The sequence below is a fragment of the Macaca mulatta genome, chromosome X, assembly GCF_049350105.2.
Source record: "Macaca mulatta isolate MMU2019108-1 chromosome X, T2T-MMU8v2.0, whole genome shotgun sequence".
Taxonomy (NCBI): domain Eukaryota; kingdom Metazoa; phylum Chordata; class Mammalia; order Primates; family Cercopithecidae; genus Macaca; species Macaca mulatta.
In genome coordinates, this window is record NC_133426.1 from 107,239,870 (window position 1) to 107,260,844 (window position 20,975).

At 38.6% G+C, this 20,975-nt stretch overlaps 1 protein-coding gene across 2 annotated transcripts in view; it reads right to left on the bottom strand.

Moving 5' to 3' along the window:
- The window catches only part of PCDH19 (protocadherin 19), a 114,700-nt gene that overhangs the window by 86,855 nt on the left and 6,870 nt on the right, over positions 1-20,975 (bottom strand).

Sequence of the window (20,975 nt, forward strand, 5' to 3'; positions counted from 1 at the left end):
GACAAACTGAAACCCCAGTAAGACCAAGCCTCTTGTGGCCGTTGAAGATAGCTTTTTTTTTTTTTTTTTTTTCTCTGCTACTCAATGACAGGGAAATTAAATTTCATTTGAGGTTAATGCTTACTTGATATGCTGTGGAGGGAATTTTTCTCCCCTTGGTTCTTTAGTTACGCCAAAAGAAAGCACATCCCATGGAACATTTTAGGTAGACTGTAAAGGTTACTGGCACAATGAATATGATACACTTCTCTCTGCTACATCATTATCAATCATTAAATTACCTTAGGCTTGAACAAGAAAGCAAGAACAAAGTAGGGGGATCTGTTTAGTGCAGAGAACCACTCCTAAAATTAATTTAAAAGAAACTGTCCACCTGAAATGAATCATTAGATAAGCCTTGTATTTTGCACATTTCACAATGGTTGGGATGATGTAATATGGGCAATTACACACAAGCAACTAGAAAGTTGTCGTCCAAAATAGCTGCAGCACAGCTGAGGTTTACTCTGGGTCTGTGGTTTATAGCAAAGCAACAACCTTCCCTACACACACAGCCATTACAAATTCAAAGGAAACCCTGAGCTGCATTTGGGTATCATTTTAATTATACGTGCATGGATTACAACTCAATAAGCTAGAGAAGGAAAATAATCAGCCTGTACTGAAATGAACAGAAAGCAGTTCGTACTCAACTGCTGACTCTATTGGGAACGATATCTAGTAATTTTTTTTTTTTTAAAGCAAACTGGTGTCTCAGGGCTGTATACAATCTCATTAAGAAACAGACACAACCAGCTACCTATTATTTTCTTGGCAATGGTTCACTTACAGTGAGACTCTGTTTGGCAGAGTTCACATATTTTACATTCAGGTTAAATATTATAATAGATAATTAAGCTTTTGTTCTCCCCTCCCCAAGCCGCCTGGCACTTCCCTAAAACTCCCCACAAGTGGCCGGGCGCGGTGGCTCAAGCCTGTAATCCCAGCACTTTGGGAGGCCGAGACGGGCGGATCACGAGGTCAGGAGATCGAGACCATCCTGGCTAATATGGTGAAACCCCGTCTCTACTAAAAAAATACAAAAAACTAGCCGGGCGAGGTGGTGGGCGCCTGTAGTCCCAGCTACTCGGGAGGCTGAGGCAGGAGAATGGCGTAAACCCGGGAGGCGGAGCTTGCAGTGAGCTGAGATCCGGCCACTGCACTCCAGCCTGGGCGACAAAGCGAGACTCCGTCTCAAAAAAAAAAAAAAAAAAAAAAAAAAAAAAAAAAAAAAAACTCCCCACAAGTATAAATTTGTCCACAATTGGCCAAAGTGAAATTGGAGTCCCTGCCCTAAGCCACTACATTTCATCCCAAAATTGAGAAAAGAGTGTAAAATATTCTTGGATAAGAGAAAGAAGAAGCTGGTTTCCTGGGTAGAAGGAAAACATGTCTGAGACAGAGCATAGTCCTGGGAACATGATCTCAAAAGTTCCTCACCATGAACTGGCTATTTAAAATTCATTTGTAAGTCACTTGCATGAAAGAAAGAAGAAAAGGCAGTGGCCCTGAAACAGAGCCCAGGTCTGCGGAAGCAGCAGGTCACAGGAGAAGAAAGGCTTGGGGCAGTATTTATTAAAGTGCAGGTCACAACCCCAAGCCAGTGGTCCATGAAATTGCCATCTCCAGAGCTTCCTAGCTAATGGAGATACCCAGCACAGAGTCATGCAGGAGAAAGGTTGAAAAATGCCAGATTAAGGCCTAAATTGATATCCACTGACTCTGGAAAGAAAATACTAAGGGATAACATCAGAAAAGGGCTTCTGGCTCTCTGGCCAGCACATCTAGCTAACTGTGATTCATGTAGGACCTCCTCCCACTTCACATTTGAACTAGAGATGGGTGTCACAGTAAGGAACAATGAGAAACTCTGAAGAAACCACTAAGGAAAAGAATAAATACTGCAATGTAAAAAGGAATTTGTGTAACTAAAAGCAGAAAAGCACACTGAGGTGGAATTTATTTGCAGTAACAGAATAGAGGCAAATGGAAGTTTTCTTTAATTTCAAAATTCAATTGTGTTGCCCTCTACAGTACATTGCTAGGGGCAGTAAGAATCTGACTGCCTCCTTCCAGAGTAAGAGGCACAAATTAGATATTTTCCTAGTCAAAAAGAGATCAAAATAATAATAGCTACTTAACATTTACTGATGGCTTATTATGCACCAGGTGCTTGAACATTCACATTGAATCCTCACAAGAATCTAGGAGGTAGGTCCCATTACTCTTATTTTACAGATAAGAAAGCTGAGGCACAGAGAGGAAGTAATTTCCCTAAAGCCACTCAGGTCCTGACTCTAACTTCTAAAAGCAAAGATGCAATAAATCAAAATAACTATTACATGAACACTCAAGTGACAAACCGTATCTAAGAAAACATGGAGGGTTCAATACAAAATAGAGACGCAAAAGTCAAGAGCTCTCCTATGTATTCTGCCAGCTTTGTCCGATTAGAAAATGTAATGGAATAAAGAGCCCACTCAAAATAACAGCAAAACTATTAAATAGTCAGAAGTAATCTTAACAAAAAATGTAAGGAGAGCTATGTAAATATGCTGATAACATTAGAATGAAACATGACTAAATGGAAAGATGTCATATTTCTAGATAAAAAGCCTAAACATTATATGCATGTCAATTCTTCCTAAATTTATCAGTTTGGTACATTTTCAATCAAAATCCCAAGATAATCATTTTTGAAACTTAACATGACTCCAAAGTTCATCTGAAACAATGAACAGAAAAACTGAAACTCTTTTTAAAGACAAAGAATAAGGAGAAACTAAACCTACTATCTATTAAAATCTATTATAAAGCATCAATAATCAAATCAGTGTGGTATTGGTATAGGAGTAGACAAACAGATCAGCGAAAAATAAATGAATAGCCCAGCAAAGGGCCTAGTCTCTGTAAAAACTCAACATGTTTTTCAGAAGCACCAGAAAGTTAAGGTGAAGAAGAAATAAACAATAAATGGTACAAACTCAACCAATTAACCATCTAGGAAAATGTTTTTTACATCATACTTCCAACTATATGTCAAAATAAATTCCTAATGAATTAAAAATGTAATGTAAAAGTGAATTCATAAAAATACTGAAAGAAGTGTTATATATATAATCTCTTTGTTGGTAGAAAGTTGAATAGCTTAAAAGCAACAGAAGAAATCACAGATTAAAGCACTGATAAATTTTTTTTTTCAAATAATGATTCCAAAACACTGTAAGTCAAAAATAAGTATAAAAAGTTAAAAGTCATACAACAAACTGAAGAAAAGTATTTCCAATAAATTAAACAAGGGATTTACCTTAACATATATATTAGTAATCAAAGAAATACAAATTTCAACTAAAATTAGATGCCCATTTTCCATCTATGAAACTAATAATTCTCCTTCCCACCCCTGTCCCCTGTCCTCTCATTTGCCATTCTCCCAACAGGTCTCCATTCTAATTAATTTTGTATTTATTCTTCCATACAATTTCATGTATTTATATAAACCAATAAAATATATATTCTCTTTTTCCCTCCTTTTTTCAAGGAAATAATAGTGTGCCCTACACTTTTTTCTGAATCTTCATTTTATTTAGTTAACAATATATTTAGAGATTTTCCATATTAATATATAAAACGTTCCTTAAAAAAAAAATTTCTACTGACAGACATACACATTGTTTCCATTTTTGCTATTTCATATAATACATCAATGAAGAACCTTATATATACATCATTTTTCATGTGGTCAAGCATATCTATAAGATAAATTCCCTAGAAGTAGAATTGCTGGGTCAAAGTGTACATGCATTTGTAATTTTGAGAGATAATGTCAAATTGCCCTTTATGGGACTGGTACTAATTTACACTTCCAGGCCGGGGCCTGGTGGCTCACGCCTGTAATCCCAGCTCTTTGGAAGGCGGAAGTAGGCAGATCACCTGAGGTCAGGAGTTCGTGACCAGCCTGGCCAACAGGGTGAAACCCTGTCTCTGCTAAAAAATACAAAAATTAGCCGGGCATTGTGGTGAGCGCCTGTAATCCCAGCTACTTGGGAGGCTGAGGCAGGAGAATCGCTTGAACCTAGAAGGTGGAGGTTTCGGTGAACCGAGATGACACCACTGTACTCAGACCTGGGTGACAGAGTGAGACTCTGTCTCCGAAAGAAAAAAAAAAATTATACTCCCACCAATAATGCATGGGACCGCCTGTTTTCCCACAGCTTCACCAGATTGGTGGTGACGTTTAAAACTATAATAATGTTTTGCCAGTACAGTGAAATGGGCTTTCATACACTGTCAGTGGGAGTACACATTGCTACAACTTATCTGGGGGAAATACCACTTTTAAAAATATATAAACCCTCAGATAAAACAATTTCACTTGTAGAGAACTTATTACAGGCAAACAATCAGAGATCACAAAAAAATTTATATATAAGGATAGCCGTCATAGTGTTATTTATATAAAACAAAAATTTAAATAACCTCAAAGTTCAATACTAGCAATGGTTTGAGTAAAACTAAACCCTATCTATAGAACAGAATACAATTCGGCCACTAAAAAATTGCTTATAAATATTCTGTAATGACATAGAAAAAATGTTAGCTGGGCATGGTGGCTCATGCCTATAATCCCAGCACTTTGGGAGGCTGAGGCAGGCGGATCGCTTGAGGTCAGATGTTCGAGATCAACCTGGCCAACATGGCGAAACCCCATCTTTCAACACAAAAATTAGCCAGGTATGGTAGCAGGCACCTGTAATCCCAGCTACTTGGGAGGCTGAGGCAGGAAGATTCTTTGAACCTGGGACGCAGAGTTTGCCTCCCAGAGTGAGCCGAAATTGAGCCACTGTACTCCAGCCTGGGTGACAGAGTGAGACTCCGTCTCAAAAAAAAGAAAAAAATGTTACAACATAATGTAACGATGAGAAAAGAGAAACAGAATGATCTCAACTAAAATTTTAAAACATTAAAACCATGGACGTTTTTCTCATTAATTCAACAAACATTTATTGGGCATTTATTTAGTCATGACATTAACATATGTGTTTTCAAAAATACCAACTCATTGAGATTAGCATTGGTTTCAGGGAGCTTTTGTGTATCTACATCTCCCTACGTGGCTCTATCTCCCTCATCGGCACTGGTAAACAAGAACATTTCAGTCACAGCATCCCATCAGTTCTGTTCTTGGGACCTAGCAAACAGCAGCCATAGGAAGTGGAGGGTGGGAGCTAAGGGTACCTCAAGGCCTTTTGGCCTATCCGGGGCCCATAAGCAAGTTCAGAGTCAGGCCTTCACACATATCAAATAGAGCATCGTGTGCTTAGTAGGGCTCTCTTCACAGCCAGTCCAAAACCCTCACTGATTGGCAAGTGTAAATAGAATTTGAATGCAATAAACAAAATTCCTTGCTTTTGATCTTCTTATCACCTTCTGGGGTTTTATATTAACTTTCATGCTGATATGAATTTACATAATATTACATAAATTTTTTTCAGCTAGAACATTCTGCTTTATCACATTAACTTTTTCCAAATCCTGGCTTAACTGTAATTAAATATTTTAATTTCATGGAAATTCTTTTCTAATCCAAACAATCTCATCTTTAAGCCATCTGAAGAGAAAATATGAATCTTAAGTTGCTCCATAATCAAGTTTCAAACATTCTCAATACTTCTTTAAATGAAGACTTTTACTTTAAGGAACTGAACTCTAAAGGAGGCTGGGGTGGGAGGTTCCCTCAATTTTTAGACCTTTCTTTCATTTCTATCAAATGCTCCATGCTATAACATGAAAACCTTGCAATTTGAATTTAAACCCATCTAGTTAAATGGTTGCACATATAAGAAATATAGTCCTGCTGAAAGTCAGTCTCCATTTATCCAAGGGACAGACTACAGAATTAGGCCACAGACATTTTCCTGTAGCAAAGATTTCATTTACAATCAGAGTGATGTTGTACACGGTTCTCATGCATTAGCTATGGGGTGGAGAGTGAAGCGTCTGTGTGAGTTTTTTTTTCCATAAGAATTTTCTTTACAATATCTAAGTAGTTCTGATGTCTATCTACACAGGGCCACTGAATTAAATATTTTGCCCTTAAGCGTGCTGCTTAGGATGTGAGAAGTTTATACAGCCATCAATTAAAGAAGTGTTCCAAAGGATGCTGGCTTTTGTATTTATGCTGTCCAAAACTAGCCTACTAGATGAGGAAGCAATCAAAAAATTTGCCTTTCATAAAAGGATTGAACCCATTCTACTTTGTTGAAAAAAGAACAAAACTAGTGCATTTAGTCAAGGTTGAATTTAAAATTTTTAGCATCTCAGTGATCACCAAATCACTGACTCCTTCTTCTTTGTGTTCCAAATGGTTGGGGCTATCATGTTGAAACAGGATGCTTCAAAGCCCAGAAGCAAGAACATGAAATCAAGTATTGGAGAATACTAAAAAAGCACTTCCCTCCAAATTGGCCATTTGGTACTGAAAAGGGCACTGAAAAAAATATATTTTGTGAAAAGTGGCCCTTAGATAAAGCCTATATCATTTTTATAGTATTAAATATCTGTATAAGTTGCAGTTAAATTTTACTATTTTAAAACCTTTCATTCTAAAAATAAAATATGTGAACTAGATGTCTAACACTGATGAGACAAATCTACTTTTACAAGAGTATACATACGGGCAAGAAGAATGAAAAAGGAAACAAATATTGTTCATAACATTATTTCTCACATTTAAAAGGTAAACTGTAAATAAAAGAGTAATTTTTAAATGTAAAACTTCATACTTGTTACCTTCTGAGAGAGACCTCCAAGAGAAGAAAATTAAGAAGAAAAAATTCATATGATCTAATTGGAAAATGAAAATAAGGAACATTTTGGTCTGCCCCTCCTCGGAATAACTGATAAAAACTGTCTAAGCCACCTTTTTGGCCCTTAATACCTACTGCATAGTATCACGGTTAATTTAAGTAATTGCTTTTCTGATGTCAAAAATAATACGTATTCAATGTAGAAAATTTGGAAAACTAAAAAAGTATACTATTTAAAAAGCAAAAATTGCCTGACTTCCTATAACCTGAGATAACTGTTAATGCTTTGCTAATTTTCTTTCCAGTCTTATGTGTGTGCATATGTGCATGTGTATGTGTGTATATATATATATATACACACACACACACATATATATACACACATAATTGGATCGTTTACATATTATATGTATTTATATATTGTAATACATTTAAACAATTTGAATAACTAATATATGCATATATTAAACTGGAATCTATGTATGTTGTTTCATTTTCTGATTTTTTCAATTAATATATATTATACCGTATTTTCATGTGTAATTAAATATTCCTCAAAATATTATTCTACTGGCTTCACAGTATTCTAGCATATCTATATATCATAATATATTTAGCTATTAACATATTGATGATATTTAAGATATTTCTGATGTCTTATCCTCATAAATTATACTGAGATTAACACCTCTGTACATGAATTTCTATGCTGATCTAAAATTATTTCCTTAGGATAAATTCCAGAAGTAGAAATATTAGATATCTTAGGGCTTTTAATGTGTATTGCCAAATTGCCCCCAGGAAAGATTATATCAATTTTTAAAATTATATTCCAGGTTGCAATGTATCATAACCACACCCTTGCCATCACTGTTATTTTTTTAATCTTTGCTTATTTGATAAGTACAAAATGACACCTTACATATCAAATCATTGTCTGTGATTCCCCAGAGGTAACAGATTGGTGAGGAAATAGTTGTGAAGACTTTAACTTTTTACACATTCCCGTGTTCCTTGATTTTTTAGTAGTAAGTATGCATCATCTTTGCAATTAAAAATCAATAGCAGTTCATTGCTATTAGTTGATTACTATGGTTGAAATATTTTTGTATATCTATTGGCCATTTGAATGGCCTCTTTATTAATTATCCATTTGTGTTCATTTTACATTTTTCATATTGGGGTGTTTGTCTTTTCATTGTTTTGTAAGAGCTCTTTATATATAAGGGTATTGTTTAAAAGTCCTCTTATTCAAGATGTCTTCCCTGACCTTCCTAGAGCAATCCTCGTTCTCGACAAAACATGTACGCTTCATGCTTCCTTATTTTTCTTCGTATCACCATTTGCCCATAAAAATGTAAACTCAATGGAAACAGAGATTTTTGTTCACGGTTGTATCCCTAGCACCTTGAATAGTGACTAACATGTAGTAAGCACTCTATAAATAACTGAAGCATTAATTAATGAATTAATAAGCACAGGTTCTTCATAGAAGGAGAACAGAATGGTGGTTGTCAGGGGTTGTGGGTGGGGGAAACAGGAAGATATTGGCCAAAGGATACAAAGTTTCTATACAAGATAAGTTCTGGAGATCTAATGTACAGCATGGTGACTATAATTAACAATGCTGTATTGTATTCCTGAAATTTTCTAAGAGAGTAGATCTTAAGTGTTCTCACCATTTTAAAAAATGGTAACTATATGAGGTAAAGGCTATGTTAACTAGCTTGATGGTGGCAATCATTTCACAATGTATACATGAGTCAAAACATCAAGTTGTACACCTTAAATATACACAATTTGTATTTGTCAATTACACTCCCAATAAAGCTGAAAAACAAATTAATAAATATAGGTTCTCTGCACTATAAATTTAAAATATTTTCCCAGCTGATAGTGAGAGCTGCTGGTATTTTTCTTTGTGCTCATTTTCATTGTTTTTATGCTCTTGAAGTCCTCTTCAGTTTCAAAATTAATTGGATATTTATTTATATTTTCTTCTAATAATTTTATTATTTGAGTTTTCATATTAACTAATAAATGTGAAATTTATTTTTGTCATATAGTGGGAAATAAAATCATATTTTTTCCAATTGTTAACCAATTACATGGCACCATTTAGTAAATGATCCTTGCTTTCCTCATTGACTTAAAGAAAACGTGGTTAACTTCTATCTTGTCTCCTCAGTGGCAATATAAACTACAAGGTGATGTACCACTTACGCTTTCTCTATGTCTCTCTGGGCTGAATACAGGCCTGGTCAGTGAAGGATGATCTATAAATATTTGGTGGAGGGATGAATGGATGGATATTTTCAAGCTAAAAATTTTTTTTTAAGGAGCCTAACTACTAAACAGTAAGTCCACTCACTAAAGTCTGGAGGCAAATCATCATAGAGGGCAAGGTTTGACCCAGAATAAATGGATACTCTCTAACAGCAGGGCACTGTAACCAGTATAGAGCTAGTCATCAGTAACAAAATACATTTAATAAACACCTGACACTGTCCAAAAGAAATTGCATAGAGTTGATCCTACCATCAAGGAGCTCCTAAAAATTATTGTTTAGGGAGCCTAGGGTAGAACAGAGCTTCCAAGGGTGTCCCCTCCGACTGCCCCTTCCCTTGAAGTAACAGTAACTCCCTGAAAGAAATAGATTGCTTTGTTACAGAAGGTGCCCCAAATCCTGCTGGATGCAGTCCATCAGCCTCCAACATGCATTGGGTTTAATAATTCTGGAATCAAATCTAGTTTAAAAGAAAATCTACCTCATTTTTGGCTCTTAAGTCAAACCCCAAGTGCCAAGTATATATTGATTCTGTAGGGCTCAGTCAGCCTCCTATGGCCTGAAATTAAAAATAACAGCAAGAACAAAAATACATTTTTTTATTGAATTTTGGCTCTTTTCTTATAATCTATAACAAACAGCAAAATGAGCAGAGCCATGGTGGGCTGCCTCTCATGCCAACAAATCCCACGAAGAGAATGACAATCAGTGAAATATATTGTTAAGCATGAATAGCAGCTAAAATATTTATCTCTGTTGCAAGGTATTAAGATGAAAAAACTCTCAAAGTGGAAGCTTCGAGCAATTGCATTAGAAGTTGCATAATTTGGTTAGACTGACCTTAGAACGGAATAAAAAGCTGCTTATTTCCATAATGTTGGCCTTCAACTGTATAAAAGGTTAGATAATTTATCATGATATACAAAACAGTTTTCAAGAATACCCAACTTAAAAGGAGATCTCGGTGACTTCCAGCTCTGTAAATTTTTAGGTACAGTGATAATCGACATAATTTATATTTAAGTGAATTTGTGCTCTCCTGAAAGGTCGTTTGCCAGGCAAGACACGTGCATCTCCTATTCATCCCTAAAACAAGTACAGACCAAATGAGGCAAGGTTAGAATACCCATTGCTGCCTTTATGGCAGAACTCGCATTGGACAGGAAGACATATTTGAACAGAGAGGCTCTGAGTTTTGGCATGCACACTCACAACCCAGATTATACACAGAATATGCTGTCCTCATTGAAAGCTAATGTGCTGTACCTATTGTGTCACCTGCCATAGCTAAGTCCTCTGTCTTCAATATCACCTACAGAGCAACCATTGTCATCACATGGACTCAAACTTTAATGCAGGCAGCTATATGAAGCCCTTCAAACCAATGCAGCAAACATTGACACATTTACACCTAGAGCTGAAAGACAACTTGGAGATCCCCTAACCCAATCTCTTCACATATTGTTGCAGGTTTGGTGTAGTTCGGCATTTCTCTGGAATTTTCAGAATTCTCTATGTCTTGGGTTCTGATTTCCCTAGTAATAACAGGTTTCAACAAACTAAAGCTTCTTTTTACGTGGTTGTTTCATCTGTTTTGCTAGTGACCTCCTCCCCTACCTCAGAATTGCAGATTTCTAGATGGTTATCTTTGATGATACAGTCACTTGGGCTCACTCACACACTAGAGAAAACTGTCCTGATAGAGTTTGCTAGGCTCAAAGAGTGAGGAGAGCAAAGTGTTGCAAACATCACACATATTTATTTGATCCCATACTTCCAAATATGACACCATGCACAGCCACAAACCTTTACAGGTACGGATTTGTCTCCACCTTCCATGATCTCCTCTTGAGGGTACCTGGTGATCAGATGTGCAAAAACCAAGCCCCGGATGTCATTCCAACAATGCCCAGTGCCATGGTATTTATAGCTTACCAGTTTTATAAGGTTTTGCTCCATCAGGCCACTACACAATGCAGAGTTTTTGCAAAGGCAGGTTAGCTTTCTTTCCGTTTCAGGAAATTATTATATTTTTACTGCAACAAAGCACACCTCTTTTTCTATTTCTAAAGAATTACCAGTAAAGGCAAAATTAGAATGACCTAGAAGTGTAAGTACACATATGCCATTAGTAAGTGCACAAGCCACACAGAAAATTGGTGTTTCATATGTAGTATTTGCGATTTGTTTCCAAAGAGCCATAACTATCATAAAATTATTTTGCAATTTTAAAATCAGGCAAAATTTCACTACGAAAAAAAACAATATTTAGTACTAATACCATTGTCTTCCCTCCCCTAAGCTTTTAGGAACAAATGTTACCATTAGCATACTCCATCACTCAAAAGTCTATACTTGAAAAAATGGAAATGCACTAATTAAAGAAATGATCAGTACAGCAAGCTCATAGTCGATGCCAATCTTATGAGTGCAGTGTGTCTGTGTCCTTACTGTGGCCTCTGTGCCTGGCTGCACAGAGGAGGAAATCAGTCTTCCAACAAGCCATTCACCATTACCTGTAGCCATATGCCTCTGTTCGTCCCTGTATCTCCAGAGCCCTGCCTCCTTCAAGTATGTCAAGTTTCAAATATGAATGCTAGATTATGGACCTTTTTAGTTATAAAAAAGCCTCTTAAAGGTTAAGCCAATCCCTCTGAACACAGTTTGACAGGGTCTCCCTGTTCATTCTTCTCACTTAGAAAAGATACGGTTTTATAGCAAACGACCTGTATACATAGGCAGCCCAAAGCAGACTCCCTCAAGCCAAGAGAATTAAAGAAGAGGAAAGCTTGATACAGAATTGTGCCCAAAAGAAACAAAAAGAGAAAGCAAGCCTCAGAAAATAATTTCTAATAAATTGAAAATATGCACTATAAAGTATTCTTAAGCTGAGTTGTATGCACAGCAATGATTATCTGGCTGCTTCCTACTCACCGAGTTCTCAATTAAAAAGAGTCTCTGAGATATCTATCCTTGAGCTATATCAAATTGGGGTGTCATGGTCTCACATTTGGGGGATCACAGCCTGCTGTGACTAAGCTTATGAGCATTTCCTCAGGGAGACAACCAGCAGAATGTCAAAGAGTTGGGAAGGGGGCTCTGAGGACCTAATATCATAGACATGTGTACAGTCAGCCCAGCCAGTAAAGGCTCCATCATCACAGAGGCAAAAAAGTGAATGAGAGAAGCAGATAATGTTCATTTTATTCCCTCCCGCTTATTTCTCTCTCTCCTTCCCCCCTCCCTCTCCCACACATACATACATACATACACACACACACACACACACACACACACACTCTCCCCTGAAGAGGGATCTGGCCTTTGGATTGAACTTTTCTTCCTGTCAGCTTACACAGGGAATCCATTTTGCTCAGAAGAGCAAACTACACAATCTGAGAAGAGGTGCCCTTCATGCTCTGGAAATCAGATTTGGGAGCGAAAATAATCCAGAAGGCAGAGACCGCCAAGGCCAGTGCTGGTGGCAGTGAGGGAGAGCAGCTTGCCACAGAACAGCGGCCAGATGGGGCCCAGTGGGAGAAACTGAAAACTGGCCACCCTGGCACTCAGAGACTTAATGGAGCATCAGAAGACTATGCACATCAAGGCAGTGCTTAAGCATCTGACATTAAGAAGCCGCAGTGCAGCCAGGCATGGTGGCTCAAGCCTATAATCCCAGCACTTTGGGAGGCAGAGGCGGGTGGATCACCTGAGGTCAGGAGTTCGAGACCAGCCTGGCCAACACAGTGAAACTCTGTCTCTACTAAAAATACAAAAAAAAAAAAAAAAAAAATTAGCCGGGCATGGTGGTGCATGCCTGTAATCCCAGCTATTCAGAAGGCTGAGGCAGCAGAATCGCTTGAACCCAGGAGGCGGAGGTTGCAGTGTGCCGAGATCACACCACTGCACTCCAGCCTGGGTGACAGAGCGAGACTCCGTCTCGAAAACAACAACAAAAAGAAGCCGCGGTGCTAGCCCATGAACAGAGCTCAAGGAGAACAGAGATTTGACACCAAGCTTCCTGCCTGCTTCAGTCCCAAAGGGTCTGCTCAAAATTCTGTAGGCAGTTGGTCCTAACATGTGTCTGTCAATTTGTCTATCTCACTCTCATTCTCATTTTTCCCCCGTTCTGAAAAGTGATTTTTCTCCCTCCCCAAATACTGAATTTAAAGGAAAGTCTAAGAGAGCTCTTTCATTTTCCAAAGTAATTCCCAGGCTCTACCCAATACAGGAAATCCTTACTGACTTGGGGAGCTTTCGGAATCTGAGACGGCAAAGAGGAAGCCATCTCTTTTCAGGAACAAGCTCTAGAGGTGAAGACAAAAAACAAAACAAAACAACAACAGCAACAAAAAACATTCGTGATGGGCTTCTGTCCTTTGAGTCAAGGGTTTACAAACAGTGGAGAGAAAAGGATGGGAAGGTGGCAGCTGTCATATTTTATTTCATTTTTTAAGAATCTGGAGCAAATATTAAATGCTAATACTTGTTAAATTTCAATGGCTCGTACCCATCTTTTCTGGACACTATATTTTAAATATTACATAGTTGCAAGTTGTTTAATTAAGTAAAATTCAAACAGGAAGGCTAACCAGTGAGGATTCAAGGGCCAGATTTCAATCAAGGGAAAAATGAATTGGCCCACCTTTCAAAGGTTTTGTAAATCTTGTCAATTTGAGGAATCTAATTTTAAGCAAACAAGATATGTGAAAATCCAGACTTACAAAATAAATCAGTTAGGAGTTGATTATTCACATTATATAAGGACTCTTCTTTATGAAAGGATCCACCACAGGCTTTCTTTAAATACAGAATTCCACTGCTGTGATTAGCATGGGGTCTAATTTACAAAACAAACACTCTTAGGCTGACTAGCTTTTCAGGAACACAGCTACCATTGAAAGCATACCCGCAGGTCCTCCTGGAGAGTCCTGTCAGGTTTTTCATTAAGTGACAGAAAACGCTTGGAAGCTGCACCAGAGGAACTACTATGAAGCAAAATGGAGGCTTGTTTGGCTGCAAATGTTGTGTGCCTGGGTAAGTCATTTGCCTTTTCCATTTTCATCACTGTAGAGTGGAAACACTGGTCCATTCTGACAGCTCTTCTAGAAATGCTGTGGAGCTGTGTGGTCCTAACCAATATGCCTAATGATAACAAGTAAGGTTTCCGCATAGGAGCTCAAGCTCCCGGAGTTGGCAGAGTTGCTGTCCCCACAGCTGCAGGAATTTTCTTCATCATTCCCCTAGGGGGCACAGGGAGGTGCTAGCAGCCTGGGTACACCGACCAGAAGCTGAGTGACCCCACTATGCAGCCCACACAAAAACCACTCTAACTACACAGCAGCCAAATAGGAAATGTAACTTGAAGAGCATTTCCCTCTGCAAACAACTGATCCTCTGGGATTTTCACTTCAAGCCTCTCAATTGTTCGAAGTAAATGAGGCTCACATCAAAGGCCAGCCAGTCACACATCAAGAAATCAAACTTCTTCTCCGTGGGGGAAAATGGCTGCTCCAGAGCCAGCCTCCCACCTCTCACACACAGGCCTCTTGTAAAAACAACTTTATTTACCCACATCTGAGACACTCGATTCAACCAAGCTTGGCCTCCCCTAAATCCTGGAAGCTGAGGTACACATGCAGAGGGGTCAACATCTGAAACTTGAAGCAGACGCCTAAAAGCCACAGCACTGCCACAGCTGAAAGACTCCAGCTTTGCCAGGAGGTGACTTCATCCTTTTTTAGTTCCCTAATTCCTAACAAGCAATCCCCTAAGCCCTTAGCTTCTGCCCTGGGCACAATAAGCTCAAGCCACAGCACAGGCTGGGGCAAGGTTAGGGAGAGAGAGGTCTGCAGCTCGCCCCACCTTGTAAGTCTGACTGACAATCAGAGAAAAAACCAGGTAGAGCCACCTGGACCCAAAACAAGTGGTCCTCTGATAAGGCGAATTCCAAAGCCTTAGGGCCCTCTCTGGAAAATGTCCTGCCTCCAGCCCCTTAGGGAGAAAAAATCTCAGGATCATTAGCAAGAGCTCTGGCTGAGCTCAACTTTAGCGAAGGTGTACGGGGAGAGAGGTGATCTCTAAGGTAACCAGCTAATTGCCAATAAGGAATGATAATAATAAATTAGCAGATACTAATGTAAACTAACTCAGTTCTGCAGTTCTGTGGCAGTTGCATGGAGACAACAGAGGAACAGTTTATTCTGGAACACATCTTGCAAGCCCATCCCCGCTGGGAAACTGGCTGTCTCAGCTAGAGGTGAAACACGCCAATAAGATACAATGTAGGCAATGGGTGGCCCTAGAATGACTGCTGGTAGAAATGGAGTCCTTGATTTTTGAAGAAAACTGAAATGAGAATGCTTGAAAAGATGTGGGCTGCATTGTTTTTCACTGCTTTCTCCTGCAGGGTTATTTTGACCCTTAGGGATAGGACTTAAACGATTATAAGACCCCGCTGTAATAAGGAAACAAACAAGATGTGCACTAAAGGGTTTGTTGGTTTGTTTTAATTAGAGGTGATGCTTTGTGTCATTTCCATGCTATCCAAACCAGTCTTATCATACCTATTATTTTTTAGCGCTTTCTGAATCTACTACCTGATAGGTTTGTGGCTGTCTAATTTAGCCCAGAATTTCATTTAAGTCACTGCAAATCTCTAACTTTAAAACTGTTTTAGGAACTAAAGTGTACTGGACTATTTGTTTTAAAAGCCTAACTAATGTTTTATTTTCATTATTTCCACTAAGATGACCAGGCATTCAGACTTTCTGTAGGATAATTGGAAGCATTCAATTTGGCTACCACACACATTCTTGTTCTGCAAACTCTTCCACGGCTACTACATCGCTACTTATGAAGACTGTTGCATGAGTGACTATAGCAGAGCATGCACACACAACCCTTAGATGCCTCATATCAAAGAAACTACAGTTTCCTGATGAAAGGTAGAAAATAGAATCCATGATTGAGATTGAAACCAAAATTTAAATCCCTACGTAACTATGACTGTAATTCTCTAAGTTTTTACCTCCTATCACTCCGTTAGAACTGTCAGCTCAGAAACATTCAACATCAGAAAACTAAAATTTAAAAATACTGCACAAAAGACACTGGGTGTTTGGGCCATTTCACCCCTCCTGGAGGCAGGAAGAAGTCTCACCCAAGTCTCCATTTCCAGTACAAGCAATGAGTTGCATTTTCTTCCTCCAATAATGACTGGACCCAGGTGACAAAAATGGTAATGCAGCAACGCTGCTGTACAAAGGAATAACACTTTCCAGCATCCAGAGGCACCAGTAGACATGTCTCCATTCCATAAGACTGGAAGAAAAAGTATTTGCCATACTAAGGAGCCTCTCAAAAAACTTGGACTATTTTTAGAAAGATCTTAGCAAACTGATAAACCTACTATCTTTCTTCTCCATTTTCCTTCTTTTTCAACCTCCTTTCCTCTCTCTTCACTCTTTTCTACTCCCTCATACACACACACACACACACACACACACACACACACACACACACACACCGTCTAATTCATTCACATATACACTAAGTCTATGAGTAAAATAAACCAGGATACCAAGGAATGCAAACCTCACCTTTCAGTTTAAAATATGTAAAAGATACCTGACATCACTAATTCTACAAAAATCTTCTGTAAACAGCAAAGGCATCCTCCACTTTGCCCCTCAAATTTGTGTACAAAACCACAAAATCCACACAGCTGATTTCCCAGCCAACATCAGAGGACAAGTAAATAATGATATACAATTCTACACAAGATTATCTCTGCAATACTGTAAACTGAGTTCCAATTCTTGACTAATGTTCTATTCCCTTTACCTTGTCTACCTAACCGCATTCAAAGTTGTATTTCTGTTAGCTTCTAGAGCCAACAATGTTCAGATGTGGCTAGGTTTGGACACTGATACAAGAGCTATCTTCCATTCAGCACTAAATTTTGAGGGTTCAATGGCAAACCTACATAAAATGTAAGGCTGCCATGAAAGGAAGAGAAAGGAGTTCTTAGGAGTCTACAAAGCGACAGGTGATCAGAAACTATCTTGTATTGCTTGCCAGTGAAATCATTCTGGGTGATCTTAGCTCCCCAACTAGACTGTGAACTCTCTGAGGGCAGAATTTACGTCTTGAACTTATTTGGAATCTCCATGGTCCCTGCCACACAGCTGAGCACATAGTAGATACTCCAACAATGCTTACTGACTTGATCTAATGCCATGGTGACAAATTTCAAAGTGTGATAGAGTACAGCTAGCATACAACAGGTCTGAGTGGACTCGTCTATAATCCCTTTGAGAGTAAGCCCTGTAACTGGATCTACAGCTCATAAAGGGAATGGGTTTGACACAGGTAATCCAACAGAGGAACCTACTAGGTAGTGCCCTTTTGTCCCAACCTGGAGAGTAAGAATGTAACATGTGCTCAGGAATAGGATGTTATTCTGAATTGAAATTACCTGTTTACTTGTCTTTCTGTAAGCTCCCTGGGGTCAAGAAACAAGTGTTTTATTATTTTTGATCCTCAGGAAATAGTACATTATCTGGCACATTCTAAATGTATAATAACTGGTAATGGGATAAATTAATGAACAAATGAAAGAATTATTTAATGAAATAATATAAAGAACAATGTAAGTAACATAATATGATTTAATAGAGAAATTTCTATAGAATCTTATATTTGCCACATCATAGCACTTATCATTCTGTGCTATAATTGCTTAATAAATGTTGCTTTCTTGAATGGATTAATTAATTAGGGAAATATAAAGATAATGTAAGAAATATATCAAGATGTTATTATCCTAGCAATGGAGAATATCCCATTGCACCTTATATTAGCATTTATTACTCTATATTGCAAATCACCTATTTACTTGATTGTCTCTCACGTTAGAATGTGCATTTCTTGTCTTTTTCATCTCTCTAATGCCAAAGCCTAGAGCAGTGCCTTACAAAGAGTAGGCTCAACAAATATCAGTTGAATGAATGAATCAATCATCCCTGCTCTTCTATAGATTTCATTGAACCTAAGTATTCCACCAAGTCCAGTGGCCTTTGGTATAAAAGAAAATGAGAAGTGCCATTTTCCCTATGCAGGGCATTGTGACTGATTCAAGTTAAATGGCCTGGTATATATTTGGCTGTAAGTGGGCCTCTCTCCTTTCTGAATGGGTTTGCCAGTTGAATTCTCCAGGAGGGACTAAATATTAGAAATACACACAACCTCACTATGTCTAGTACACACTGTCTTGGCCCTGACCAGCTGTACACACCAAAACTGTGTAATTTTGTTAACCAAGGAAAAGCATCTGGCTTTGTGAGTCAGAGACAGGATCAGAACTGAGATTTTAAATGGCTTTTCTAAATAATTGAAGCAATATTTTGTTTCATTCAGCCCATGGAAGAATCCCAGAAATGATACTAAGTCTTAGGTAAACCAAGCAGATGTAGTCATATGTTTTCTGTCCTCTCCATCTATTTCATAGACACCAGAACTCACATTTATCTAGTACCTTGGAATGATTGCTTAAGTGATCACCAAGTCCTCCGGATTCAACTCTTTTGTCCATCTCCACAAGTAACAGTGCTGTTACTTGTGAACAACTGAACCCACAACTTTGGCATCTTTCACCTCTACTGTTTAAATGATCAATATGAATAGTATGGCCATAACACTTTGTAGGACTTACCTGTATAGAAGCAGCCTAAATTCCTCTTTGGTTACAAGTGCCTAGGGAGACACAATCAGTAGTGCAAGCCATTGTAACACTGATTCTCCAACTGTCTGATGAAGAGGTCTACTCTTTTGGGGACATCAATGAGTTGGACCTTCTACACTACACAAGTCATCTTGGAAAAACTTTGCATGACAGGTATGCCCGTTTTGTAGATAAAGAAAGAGTCTTAGTTTCCACAGCAAGCAGTGATCCCTGGCTTCAAAATCATGATCAATCTGATTCCCCTACACACCACTACCTCTCACTTTCTATTGCTGAGCTATTGGTGATCCACAAGTAGTCTTCCAAGTAGTCTACGGTCTAGGCCTTAGTAGTATTCACTAACATTGATAAGTATAACTAAGTTTACCTAGCACAATATTGGACTTTCGAAAAAAATCCTTATTTATAGAGTTATAAATAGAAAATATTGGTGCTTTTGTTGCTGGCAGAATACCATCAGTTACTCATCAAAAGCACTGGTGTTCGGCCCCATTAATTCTGATGAGAATTATTGTTCAGGAACTAGAAGCAGCAATCAATGTAAGTGGTCCTAAGACCCCTTATCCTACAAAATTGACACAAATACTATGAGGCCATTTTATGTATGCATCATAGCCTGGGTATGTCAGGTTGAATTACTTTTAAGGCAGGAAGGTGTCACTGAAATCACATTTGCCAGGGAGTATGGAGTCCTTCAGTCTGGTCCTCCCTCTCTTGATGACCAGCTTTGTGAGTCTGAGTAAGTCTCTTAGCATCTCTGGACCTCTGTTTCATCATCTACTGAAGGGCAACCTATCAAGATACCTGATTGTGAGGATCAAACAAAACAATGTTTGGGAAGGTGCTTTGAAAGATGTGAAAGAGATCTCCAAGTGTGCAGTATTCTTTTCACTGGTAGCTTGGAAGAGGACATATGCCTTCCAGGGCATCAAATTTCTAACCAAAGAGGGACTTAAGCAATTCATGGAAAAATGAAATCAACTTAAGAAATGTTATTTATAGCCTTCCACCCAGCTACCCACCAGCCATCATCCATATACCACTCTACTGCCCTGAAATATTTCAATAGCCAGCAAACATCTGACCACATCACATTTTTAAAAATATTTCTACTTAAGCCCAGCGCGGTGGTAATCCCAGCACTTTGGGAGGCCAAGGCAGGCCGATCACCTGTGGTCAGGAGTTTGAGACCAGCCTCACCAACACGGAGAAACCCTGTCTCTACTAAAAATACAAAATTAGCCAGGCGTGATGGCGCATGCCTGTAATCCCAGCTACTCGGGAGGCTGGGGCAGGAGAATTGCTTGAAGCCGGGAGGCAGAGGTTGCGGTGAGCCAACATTGCACCATTGCACTCTAGCCTGGGCAACGAGAGAAACTCTATCTCAAAAAAAAAAAAAAAAAAAAAATCTACTTAAAATCATTCATTCCTAGTGAAGAGAAACAGAGCTAAATCGAATGCATAGATAATTCTTATTCTTTTTTTTTTTTTTTTTTTTCGTTGTTAGAGACGAGGTCTCACTATATTGCCCAGGCTGGCAAGCCGATCTGGAATTCCGGGCTCAAGGGATTCTCCTGCCTCGGCCTCCCAAAGTACTGGGATTACAGGTGTGAACCACTGCAACCAGTCAACTAATTCTTAAATTTTTAGCAATAATGACAGTTTCAATCTTCTCAACCATCAAATGTTACCACTAGAACTGCTAAGAAATGGCAAAGTGGCTTTTTAATTTTTTGCTTTGCCTCCTTTTAACCAGTCCATCCATATCTCACCAAAATGCTAGAGAACAGTGATGTGACGAAAGAAAAAGCAAATGGGGGCTTTAGGAGGCTGAATCACTCTCACACTGGAAAACTGGTCCCAGGGCATTAGAGGGTTTCATCCATTTTCAACACTACTTGATGACTCTTTCTAAGCCACTTTACTGGCATACTGGTACTGCTGGCTGTCAAGCGTGCTATATTTGCAACAGGTGGAGCAAACTTGAGTTATGCCAGGATATCACACAGTGATTTCAAGGGTTCAGACTCTTTGAGTTGCCAATTCCAACACCCACACCTACACAAAGGCCCAGTATGTTAGGTTACCATTTGCT